Genomic DNA, 12,979 nt, shown 5'->3' with positions numbered 1-12,979 from the left:
TAGATGAATTTCAGGGGTTTTGTTGCGTTAAGTTCTCACCTTAACGTCCCTACAACTTATGTTTTTTATGAGTGGCAGTCACCGCCCTATATTTAAGATAAAACCGATTAGCCTTGTCTTTTCCCAAAATTCTATATAATGGTAATCTGTTTGACTAGCTGGGTGGATTTGTATGAACATTTGCCACAATATTGTCTGGCATGGGCCCCTCCAAACTTGAAATGTTGGTGAAATTTTCCTAAATGTTTCAAAAGTTCTTGTGAAAATGTTTTGTTTTGTTTTTAGCATGCTTCCCTTCACAAATTTTTCCATAGAGAAAAAAGTGTTTCCTTTCAAAACCTGTAGCACAATAACCGCTGGAAGAATTTGAACCAAATATGAAACAACTTGGGCACAAAGCACCATAGATGTGCCATTCTTTGGTTTGAGGTAAAACCGTGCAGTGGTTAATAAAAAAAATGAATGGAGAAGTAGCAGGGCCGGTTTAAGGGGTGATCAAGCTGTGCGGCCGCAGAATGGCGCAAGACATAAAGGGCGCACCGCAGCCATCGTCCCTTCAGATGGCCCTATGCCTTCTGAAGTCACAGCGCATGCGCTGAAACTTATAGCTTGATTCATGGAATAAATCTGTGATGAAAACGGGGCACTTGCGTGCCAAACCCGCGCAAGCGCCCGTTTACCGATTCATGGAACACATTGCGCTTGTGTTACCTGAGACCTGCGTTGAATCCAAGTGGGTCCAACACGTCACTGCGATACCACAAATGCCTTGCGCGAGACGCACAGTGAAGGCGCACACCGTCCAGCGCACACAACTAAAGAGGGGGCGGAACACGTGGAATGGGGAACAACAAGTGTAAATGTGGGTGTTACATGTGAAGTACCACAGTAAAATACTCGCAACGCCCACATGCGCGCTAACAACAGGTATTCATGGAATTGAACAGGCCTCTCCTGCGCGCGGGAAAAGACACACAAATCCAGAAACACGTCCGCCAAGGGGTGAGTGTCGTAAGTGTCACCGCGCACTTAAAACAATGCATAAAAAGCATGCGCGAACACAAACGCGTGAATACAGCTACGATGAATGTACCATTCCTCGCAGCAGTCATTGTGGGACAGCGCAGGAGGAGGAGGATAGCCAGGCCCCGCATTTCTTTTACCCAGGACCAGCCTTTTTGGGATGCCTGATGACCAGGTCTATGGCAGGTATAGGTTTCCACCTCATATCATCCTAGACCTAGTCACTGAGTGGGAGGATGACCTCACATCACCCACCCCATGCTCCCAAGCACTGAGCCTCTTGGAAAAGGTGCTCAATGTACTGCATATTTTGTCCACTAGGTCATTTTAGTGGACAACTGCCATAGTTGGGGGTGTTTTACAGGCCACGCAGTCAAGCTGCCTACACCAGGTGTTGGCCATCATGACTGCAGGCCCCTCAGTCCGCAGGCACATATACATGCCCAGAACACCCACAGAAAGGCAAGCCGTGGTCCAGGACTTTTATGGGGTGGCACACTTCCCCAAAGTGCTTGGTGCCATCGATGGCACCCATGTGGCCCTAAGTATACCTAGGGCCACAGAGCACATCTATCGGAATTGCAAGCACTGGCATTCCATCAACATGCATTTGTATGTGATGCCAAGGTAATCATCACCTCTGTATATGCTAACTATCCAGGGTCCACCCACGATAGTTTCATCTACAGAATGTCATCCCTACACCAGACCCTGGAAGCTGGAAGGCATGGCAACACATGGCTCATTGGTGAGTACAAATCGGCCGCCAATTGCACGCATGTCTCACGAACACTAAAGCACATCACTGACAACCCATCTCACCTCCACAGGGGACAGTGCTTACCCTCTGAGCACCTACATGATGACGCCAATACAGAACCGACCACACCACCCCAGGTAAGATACAACGCAGTTCACATTGCAACTAGGGCCATAGTGGAGCGCACATTCGGAGTGCTAAAGTCATGTTTTGCTCCCTTCACCACTCTGGTGGACAGCTACTGTATGCACCACCAGTAGTGTAGGATCATAGTGGCAGCATGTGTCCTGCACAATGTTGCAACACGACGTGGTGCACCGGTGGACATGGTGGTGGCCCCACATCCCCAACCACATGCACGCCCGCTGCGCATGGGAGGGGAAAGGGCACGTGGCGAGGCTGCCCGTACCCAGCTTGTGGCACAATTGTTCACCTAAAATCCAACCCCTGCAGAGTGCACACAGCACTGGCACATGCCAGGCCACAATCAATGATGACAAAGGGACAAACATCTGTCCAAGCTTTACCACCCTGAGAATGTGGCCTCGGAAGTGCCACATTGTGTGCATTCCCTAGCACCAAAAGCAACACAATATGGCGTGTACAAAAGGGACTTGTGGAAGAAGGAGCTTCCGACCACCACCATGACAAAGCAACCATCTAAATGCTGGTATGTCACCCAAACTCCCACACAATTCATGTCACCTGTCCCACACAATGTTCCATGGCATGCAATTCTCAAGCAGAGAAACTAGTGGCCAACGCATAACACCACTGTCACAAAGTGATCAACAATCAACAGACAAGTCCACGAATCAACCCACCATGTCAACTAAACCCAGACATTTACACAGGAACAACAATTGGCCAGTACAACATACAAGACACACAGTACCTAACAGAGAAGCCCTCCTCCTGTGACCAGACATAACTGCACTCATGCTACAATGTGCAGCGACTTGAGCATGTCACCCTTGGACATACGTGTGTCGCAGACAATCAAAGGGATCATCAAATTGCATACACCCGTAAGGCCAATACCAATGAAGACAGACAAGCAAATAAATTAAGTTACCACACCAACAAAGTATGGGTCTAGATGCACAAAGCAAAAGGGACAAACAATCATGATTCCCACTAGGGGTGTATACACATGTTGGACTTGAGACTGCCCACAGATATCATGGAAGCCCATTGCCAATGTGTAAGTTACTTTCACACTATGCACCCCTTGCAATCCCATGGAAAGGGGAAGCCGGAGGCGCACATGTGTCTGGACCCCAAGGCACAAACAAGGAGGATACCAACATCAGACAAGAGACAAGCCTGCAAGAGTCCAGCTGGAAACCACAGTGGATGCCTTTGGATGCCACACAAAGCAACTCACTGTCACATAAATGCACAATAGACAGAAAAAGAAAAAAAGAGAAAAATCAAAATTGCCCATGTGGGACTTGGGGGGGGAGCACCCAGGAGGGAGGAGGTGCAGGGTGCACATCAACACCCATATGTGTGGATGATGTGTGGAAAAAAAACCCTCCATGGGTTAATGGGCCGCACGGCTATCAGGGAGGTACACCACGTGGTCCTGGTCTGGTCCTCAATGGCAGTGGCCATGAAGGACTGAGATGCTTGCAGCGGCAGCCTGAGGGCTCAGAGGTCTCCATGCAACACCTCACGGGATGCACGCATTTCCTCTGTGATGGCACGAGTCATCAGTTGCATCTGCTCTTCAGACCGCCTACTGCTGGATGCCTCGAGTGCAGCCAGTGTTGTCCTGAGGGACCCATACTCCAACCTCAGGGCTTCCCTGTGGGCCCGACCCTCTGCAGCCAAGGATGCGTGCAGACCACCAGGTCCGCCCGTCGGCTCCTGTTGCTGGCCAGCATGTTCAGCCTGTGTGAGCGGCATGTGGACTGCAATGCCTGCTGCTGGTGCTCCACCTGTCTAGCCGGGGGATCATGAAATTGGCCACCCTATCCATGCCCTGAGCCAACATTTCCTGTGAAGCAGCCTGTTGTCATGCAACAGAATACATGGACTGCTCCCACACAGTAAAGCCAGTTGATGCACGGCCACCGCGTTGGTGGACCCCTCGCCCGCCCTGGCCAAGGTAACCTGGCCCTTCATTTGATGGCATTGCCTGTGGCTGCAAGCCTGCATCCCTACCCTGATCAGCTGGCCCAGGCCCAGGAGTCAAGACTGTGGGGCGTGGCTCTGCAGCCATAACCACCACAGACAGATGCACCAACACTGACTGGCCCTGTGAGGGGTCCCCCCCCCTTCAGATGCTTGGGATGCAGTGGGATCCACACTCCATTCACTCACCTTCAACATCACAGAGGCATCCATGTCTGCTTCACCACAGGAGCCATAGGCATCTTCAGAGGCTGACTTAGACTGAGTCACATCCCAGATGGCTTGCAAAACCAGTGGATTGTCATGGGCTACCACCCCACGTCCTCCACTGGTTGTTGGTTGTGGCTCACTATCCTGTACCTCCTCTACCTCCTCCTCTGCCTCCAGTGCCTCATCACCTGCACATAGACAGAAAAACACATGATTAATCATGGAAAAAGCGTAGACCATACACATAGCCACCACAATGTCGACATGCAAGACATCAACCTACCCTGTCACAATCTCACACACGTACGCAGTGTCAATGCAAGTGATGGACAGCATGAAAGAAGACATGGACATGTTTGAGAAGGGCAAAAACACATTTGGTGCATGGTGCCCAGCACCTGCACCAACCATGGAGCACCTGAATGGTATAGTCCATACACAAACATCCATGATGTAAACTCACAGATGCAGCGTATCATAGCCTTGCATTCATCTGCTAAATGCATCAGAAGTAACATGCATACCACTGTCACAGAGCCATAAATTAGGGATGTAAAATGACATGACATGTAACACAAAACTCCATACACAAAAGTCCCACAAGGTGGCAAGATGCAAGACTGTAGTGAAATGTTGAATGTGGAAACACATGTCTCATGAGTCCATGTCACATCGCCACCAGTCAAGTCAAAATGCACGTTGGAGGTGATCCCAGTGGATGTAAGTGGGAGTGGGCCGTGCACCACAGGTGAACGTCACACAAATCAAACACAACACATTGACAACCCATGGGTATGTAGCGGCCAGGTGGAAGTGCATACAACATGTCTCAATAGCGTGAAGAGGGTCGTAGGTGTACATCCAACCTCCCCCGAGTGTGGTTCATGGCATGGATGCAGTGCACATGTAAAACTGTCAGCTCACAGGCCTGTGCCTGAGGACAGAGTTTGGGCAGGTGACTAGTGCATTCGATCATTCATCGTGGACATCAGCAGGGGTGAGGAGTAGTGAAAGCACAACACATGTCCAATCAACATGGGTGGCACCTGATGTCGGGTGTCTTCAATTCTATCTGGCGCAGAGGCAGCACGAACACCTGCCTCCCTGCAAGGTCTTGGCACCTGGACCCAATTGGAAACACAGGCCACCGCGACCCACCGGGGAAAGAGGGTTAGGGTCCGTAGAGTGGATGGGTAGAGGGTTGTAGGATCACCGGGAAAAGGTTTAGGGAGAGGTTATGGATGTATATGGGGATATTGGGAAAGATGCTCCTCAGCTCCTGCCGCCTTCTCCACTGGTAGTTCTTGTGGTGTGTTCACCGCCCACTCATACCATTCACAGCAGTCACACCTTTGCCCAGTAGTTGGAAGCCTTTTTGGTGGAGCTTAAAACCACACCTTAGGAGCTTTTGCTTGGAGCTCTAACCACCAACTGCTTCACCAGGGTAGGATTTAGTATGAGCCTTACTCTCCACTGCATTCCTTCATGCAGTTACAGAAGGCGCATGCTAAAGTGCACGATTGTACAATATTAGTATCATTACATAGCACCTTGTGTCATTACATAGCACCTTGCAGCAAGACAATGTACACTTAGATAAAGAACCAGAATTGCACTTAGCTACGGATCGTAGTCGTGTTCTCCTTAGAACGGCTCAGGAAGTTCCCGAATGTTCTGTAGCGAATTCCGCTGGAAAATAGCAAAGAACAATAAGCGTGTGTCAGGGATAGCACTCTGTCAAGAGTGGCACAGGGCCCCAGATAGGGTTTGGGTGGCTGTGCTGATGTAAGGTGTCAGATATGTACACACACAGTAGGAAGCTCAACAAGAAAGAAGAGTAGGCAACTGTAGCAGGAAATACAAAGGTACAAACAAACTGGATTCCCTCTTGGGGTGTATGCAGAAATGGGAAAGAGTATTCCACGAACCTTAGGAAACTCCAGCCTTCTGCACAGATTGCTATTACAGAGGCCCATGCTGTATGCTCATAGCTGGGAACAACAACTGTGGGTGTCTGTTACACTGAAAACGAGACAAGTGAAGGGGCAGAGGTTGCCTGCCGGAAACCAACAGTCATACTCTGTACAAAGGGATCTACATAAGACACAAGAGAAGACAAGAACAGAAATATCCAGGGAAAAGGAAGTCAATGAGCAATCTAGCAGAAGGAAATGAAAGAAAGGCAGTATAACTGAAATGGGTAACCTAAGGGATGGACAGAGGACTCAAGGAAGAGAAGGACAGGGATCTAGAACAGGGGGAAGCAAACAAGGAAGAGAGCAAGGGAGCAGCAGCCAGGAAACAGGGGGGCTGCAAACAGGGAAGCAGGGCTGCAGTAACGGATGGCACAAGGTGCAGATAAACTGTTGTGGACTGCAGAGGACTGTAATAGGCTGCAAGGCAGGGAACCCAGAGGAACAGGGCAGAGAGAGTTAGTAGGCGGCAGACAGAGAGCCCAGAGGATCAGGGCAGCAAGGAGCGAGCCTAAAGGAGCAGGGCTGCAAATCAGGGAGTCCAGAGGACAAGGGCCAAAGGCAAAGGAGTGTAGTAGGCTGTAAGGCAGGAAGCCCAGAGGACAAGGGCTGTGGCAGCGGAGTGAAGCAGGTTGCAAGACAGGGAGCCCAGAGGACAAGGGCTGTAGGCAGCGGAGTGAAGCAGGCTGCAAGGCGTGGATCCCAGAGGACAAGGGTGTAGGCAGCGGAGGGAAGCAGACTGCAAGGCAGGGAGCCCAGAGGACAAGGGCTGTAGAGAGCAGAGGGAAGCAGGCTGCAAGGCAGAGAGCCCAGAGGACAAGGGCTGTAGGCAGCGGAGTGAAGCAGGCTGCAAGGCAGGGAGCCCAGTGGACAAGGGCTGTAGGCAGCGAAGGGAAGCAGGCTGCAAGGCAGGGAGCCCAGAGGACAAGAGCTGTAGGCAGCGGAGTGAAGCAAGCTGCAAGGCAGGGTGTCCAGAGGACAAGGGCTGTATGCAGCGGAGGGAAGCAGACTGCAAGGCAGGGAGCTCAGAGGACAAGGGCTATAGGCAGCGGAGTGAAGCAGGTTGCAAGACAGGGAGCCCAAAAAGGGCACTGGATCAAAAGCAGGATAAAGCAGGAACAGCATACAAAATCGTGGCTAAAGGCAAAAAGGGGCTGGGAGACTCTTGATGCAAGAGACTGAGCTCCTGCAGGCAGCTGCTTAAATACCGCCCTGCCCTGTACTGAGGCAGGCTAATTGGCAGCACCTGGAGCAGCACACCTGAATACAATCTGCCTCCTCCCTCTCTGGTCCTGAGATGGTGGAAGCAGCACTGATCCCTAGGGCTTCTGGGGATTGTGGTTCCAATGATGACGAATGGGAATGGCCAGGAATTGATAGCTGTAGCAAGGTGCATTGTGATACATGTAGTTAGTTGAGTTAAATAAGAAAGTACCAAAGTCACGCAAATGGGAATTAAGGACCAAAGTGTGAATAGGGGTTGTTCCAAGAGTATTCTGAAGATAAATGAATAACAAATAGTCCATGATGGTTGCCAATGTGTGCGCCCATGGCGCAGGCATGACAGCGTGTGCTGGGCCAAACACATTCTTATACTACACTTGTACCCCAAACAATGGGCAATCGGGACCCGCTGACGTGCTCGAGTCGGGTTGTCTTCACCCGAGGCTCTGCACGCGTGCCTCCTGCCCTGCCCCGTTGGGGGATCGGAAATAGTTTGTTTCGAGTTTCCTCACCCGGAACATAGCCTGGGCGTTCTAGCGCTCAGTCAGTCCCCTTTAATATGCACTCTGCATGCAGGTTAATGTACTGCCATACGTTGCGGTCTACGACGCCCAAATACTATGTCTGCATGCACCGCGACTTCAACCGCTTCGTTAGTCTTTCTCTCCGCACATGGAACAATCTAGAGCACTTATCCGAAAGCTGACGCGGGGCCTGTGAAGGTTTCAGGCGGGCGGATTGCCCCGTGTAGGCTTGCCCTGGACGGAGCTCTGGGAAACACGTCCGTTGTCCTCTGCAGCCGGTATAGCAAGCGGGGAAGCGTGGGCGCGGATTGCGCATGCACTGTTTGTTGGGCGCGGCTCGCGTGTGAGTCTTTTCCTCCAGGCAGGCTTGTGAAGCACACGGCCTGCTGGGAAATGTAGTTTCTTGACGGTTCTTAAGCCCTACATGCTCTGCCTGCAATATGGATGAAAAATCCTCCTTATGTACTGTACATAGGGCTGTGACAAAGGTTTCACAGGGTTTTGGTGACTGTGGGACACTAGTTTTCCACATGAAGTGCTGCCAATTTGCCCAGCCCTGACACCTGACCTGGATAAGGATCACCTCCAGTCCAAATCAGGCACGGAGCCTATACCAGAGAGAGGCCACTGCCAAAGAGAGCCCCTCACCACCAACTGATTGCAAAGTGAGAAGTGAATGACCCTGAGTGAACAATGAAGGCATGATCACAGTCCATGATAGGTAAGCCAATGTGGAAGATGGATTCGAAGTAACTGTGCCCACAGCTCCCAAATTGTCCCTGTGGACATTGCACCATGAAGGAAATCAACAGCCGTACCCTCTGTGACCCAATGCCAATATCATAGTCCTATGGAGATACAACACCTACCCCCAAGACAAAAAGAACAACCCACACAGTCCAGATCAGGATTAGTTGCTGAGCACAGTGAGTAGGAGCACATACATTTTGCCAGACGACTTTGCAGTACCACACCACATGTATGACCAGTCCCCTGGAGACTGTGGGCTGCTGTGGGGAGGCGGGGAAAGGGAGGCCACCCCAGCGGTGGTTCCGCTGGTAGGTTGAACATTCAGAGATGGGCAGAGATAGGGACAATGTTGAGTGGCATATGGTCACAGCCCATCAGACATCACAGGTTTGATCAGGAAGAGGGCTAAGAGGTCCCGGACAGAGGGTGTAACTGAAGGATTGAGCAGGTGTGCGGATGTCCATTGCCTGTTACGCTCACCTGGTATCCACAGGGAAGCCACCCAGCCCTGGTTGGATGATTTGCACTCTAGAACCCTCTACTGGTCCCTTGGTAAGGCCTCTTGTTAAAGATGGGTCTGCAATATAGGAGAGCTGGATTCAATACCAGATTGTCTTTATGTTTTCCCACCTCCCTTGGCCTCAACTCCTTCCTCCCCCTTGGGACTTCTCCTCACCTTAATATTGTAAAAGGTGGATTCTCCGTCTTGCTCCTCATGGCAGGGGCATGTAGATGTGGGGGGCGAGCAGCGACCAAGTTCCTTCACTGGTAAAAGCCCCCCTGTGGGAATCCAGGCCTGCTGCGACTCCGTAGGTTTGCTGCTTTAGAGTCTTTATATGCAGTTCTTATGTTCCTCTTAGTTCAAAAAATAATGTCTTGCTTCTTTCCTTTTAGGTATGGAAAGGTATTTTGGTGTTGTCATGCAGTTTGAAGATGAGCATGGGCCGGTAGGCGAAAGCGCGGGGTGCGCAATGCTGTCAGGTGAGTAATGCACGATGCGCAGCGCTGTTTCGCCTTTTATATTGCTAACCTGTGTCTTTTCTCTCCTTGAAGGTTGCGATGTTCCTCGCCGAGAACTGGCAGTTCCAGCAATGATACTGACCAGGAGATGACTACCCAGGTAAGAATTGTCTGGCTTTCTTCATTTGCGAGGAAACGTGAGTAAACGCTTACTAATGCTGACTTTCTTTCTCCTCTTTCCAGGTTATGGTATTCCAGGATGCATGCGGTGCCGGATGATGGAGTTCGTACCTTCAGGTGAGTGGAACTGAAGTCAGCGATGGATTGAAGACAGGATACTGTTCCAGGTAAGTTTCGTAGTGTTCTTTCTCTCTCTGCAGGTCCTTGGTTTCAAGTAAGCTGGCATCAAAGAACTGGACATGGTGAGTGTTACGCTGCCCATAGCAGAATAATGCAAAGCATGTTTTGCTGTTTGGGTGTGGTTTAAATAGTTTCAGGTAAAGTAGTCCCGGTAAAATAGTCCCAGGCCTGCCACACCCAAAGTAGTCCAGGTAAAGTAGTCCCAGGCCTGCCACGCCCAAAAGACTAGACCGCATAGCTCAGTTCCTTGTAAATGAGCTATGTGTGTGCCTCCATGTTGGCTGAACCCCCCCAAGTTAAATAGTCACAAGTAAACAGTCCCATTCTAATGTTGGTCTTCATGATGGTTATGAGCCTGGCGCCTAAGGCGCCAGGACTGACTCCAAGAGAGTCTTGGATGAGGTTTTAAGGCCTTGGACCTGGCCCTAACTGGAAGGCTGACTTGCCAGTGAGCGCCAGGGGCAAGGGTCATGACAGCACTCCCCCCCAAGGCCTCTCTCACGTGGCACTTCTGCCTGGTCCTAGTTTGGCTGGGCAATTCTGATGGAACTTTTTCATTAAGCGAGGTGCATGGATGTATTCACTAGGTTCCCATGATCTGTCTTGAGGGCCGTATCCCTTCCAATCAACTAAGTAGTATAGTTTGTATCTGGTGTATTTTGAGTCTAGGATATCCTTTACTTCAAACTCTGGTTCTCCGTCAACTAATACTGGTTTTGGTGGTGTTGTAACCCGAGTAACGGGTTGAACCGGTTTCAGGAGTGATATCTGAAACACAGGTGTAATCTGCATCACGGGTGGTAGGGCTAATTTAACTGCCACTGGATTTATTATGGATTCAATAGAATAATGTCCTAGATATCGGGGGCGAAAGGTCCGAGTCCCTTTTATGGGCACATATTTTGATGCTAACCAGCCCTTGTCTCCAATTTGATAGTCGGGGGCTTTACTACGATGTTGGTCAGAGAATTTCTTGTGTCTGTTCTTGGCTTGGAGTAAATGTTCTGCTGCTTCTTTGAAGGCCTGGGAAATAGTCGTATGTAGGGTTTTAACCGCTGGCATTTCCAAAGGGGTTGGGAGATCCAATTCTGAAGTACGTGGATGTCTACCATATATAGTGTAGAAAGGGGTTTGTCCAGTGCTGGTGTGTAATGAATTATTATAGACATATTCAGCTATCCATAACATGTCCTTCCAATTTCTTTCCACTTGATGTAACATGCAACGTAAGTATTGCTCGAGGGTTTGGTTTGTTCTTTCTGTTTGACCATCTGTTTGAGGATGGTGACTTGTGGATAGTCGAATGTCAATTGGGGCCATTGAACAGAATCTCCTCCAGAAGTTGGATACAAACTAAATACCTCGATCTGAGATCAAGACCGATGGAAAGCCATGTAGCCGTACGATTTCCTCCAGGAATACTTTTGCTATATTGGATGCATTTGGAAGACCCTTAAAAGGAATAAAGTGTGCCATTTTAGAGAACAAGTCTACAACTACTAAGATGGTGTTGAATCCTTGACTGGGAGGTAGATCTGTAATGAAATCAAGGGACAGTGTGTGCCATGGTGCGGGAGGAATTTCCAATGGTTGGAGAAGACCAGCTGGTTTCTGTTTTTGGGACTTGTTTTGTGCACACACACCACAAGATTGGATACATTGTATGATGTCTTTACGTCATGTGGGCCACCAATAGTTTTGTTTTACTTTAGCTATAGTTTTGGCAATTCCAGGATGACATTCAATCAGGGAGTCGTGATAACCCGAAATAACCTGCTCTTGTAAATCTTTACTTGGCAAGTATAGACGGTTCCTAAAATATGGCAACTGGTCTTTAATGGTGTAATGTTCTCCTTGAGTACACCACTCTTGTGAGAAAGTGGGATCCATTAAGAGTTGGATCTTGTTTTGGAGTTCACCCTGTGTCAATGTTGTCGTAAAACCCAGGAGTTTGTCTTCTGGAATGATGGCTACTGGATCTGGAGTTATGTATACCTTTTCATCAACACCCATGCGGGACAAGGCGTCAGCCTTTCCATTTTGGACTCCTGGCCGGTAGGTGATCACATAGTCATATTCAGCTAAGAAAAGAGCCCACCGCAGTTGATGGGATGATTGAGCCTTTGCTGTTTTTAGGTATTGCAGGTTTCGATGATCAGTTATGACCGTGACAGTATGTCTAGCACCAAGGAGATAGTGTCGCCATGCCTTGAAAGCTGATTTTATAGCCAAGAGTTCTTTGTCGGTGATGGCATAGTTGAGTTCAGAAGGTGAGAATTTTCATGACCAGAAGGCCACAGGGTGTAACTGGCCAGTTCCTGAGTCCCTTTGTGAGAGAACAGCTCCCATAGCCATGCTAGAGGCAACAGTTTCAACTATATGAGGGAGGTCTGGGCGAGGATGCCGTAGAACTGGAGCAGAAGTGAATTTTTTCTTAAGTTCTTTAAAGGCCTTCAATGCTTCTTCGGTCCAATGGAACTTTTTATTGTTCTTTCTCAATAGTGATGTAATTGGATGCACTATTTGGGAAAAATCTGGGATGAATCGGCGGTAAAAGTTTGCAAAGCCCAACATACTCTGGATTCCTTTAAATGAAGTTGGTGACAGCCAGTTAAGAATGGCATCTACCTTGTGCCTATCCATTCTGATACCTTTTGGTGTGAGGATAAAACCAAGGAACTCCACTTCAGTGACATGAAAAGAACATTTTTCGAGTTTAGCATACAGTTTATGTTGGCAGAGTTTAGTAAGGATGGAGCGGATATGCCTGACATGGTCTTCTTTTGTAGCAGAATACACTAAGATGACATCAATGTAAACCAGGGCGCAAACGTCGATTAACTCCCGCAAAACATCATTCAGAAAGTACTGGAATGCAGTAGGAGCGTTGCAAAGTCCAAAAGGCATTACCATGTATTCATACAAGCCGTATTTGGTAAGAAAGGCGGTTTTCCATTTGTCTCCTTTCTTCACTCGAACAAGATGGTACGCCCCCATAAGGTCCAGTTTGGTATAGATTTGGGGGTCTTTGACTTCATCCAATAATTTGGGAATAA

This window comes from Ambystoma mexicanum, chromosome 13 (assembly GCF_040938575.1).
Source record: "Ambystoma mexicanum isolate Mex_15411 chromosome 13, UKY_AmexF1_1, whole genome shotgun sequence".
NCBI lineage: Eukaryota > Metazoa > Chordata > Amphibia > Caudata > Ambystomatidae > Ambystoma > Ambystoma mexicanum.
The sequence above is the reverse complement of the archived record's forward strand: the minus strand, read 5'-3'. Positions refer to the sequence as shown.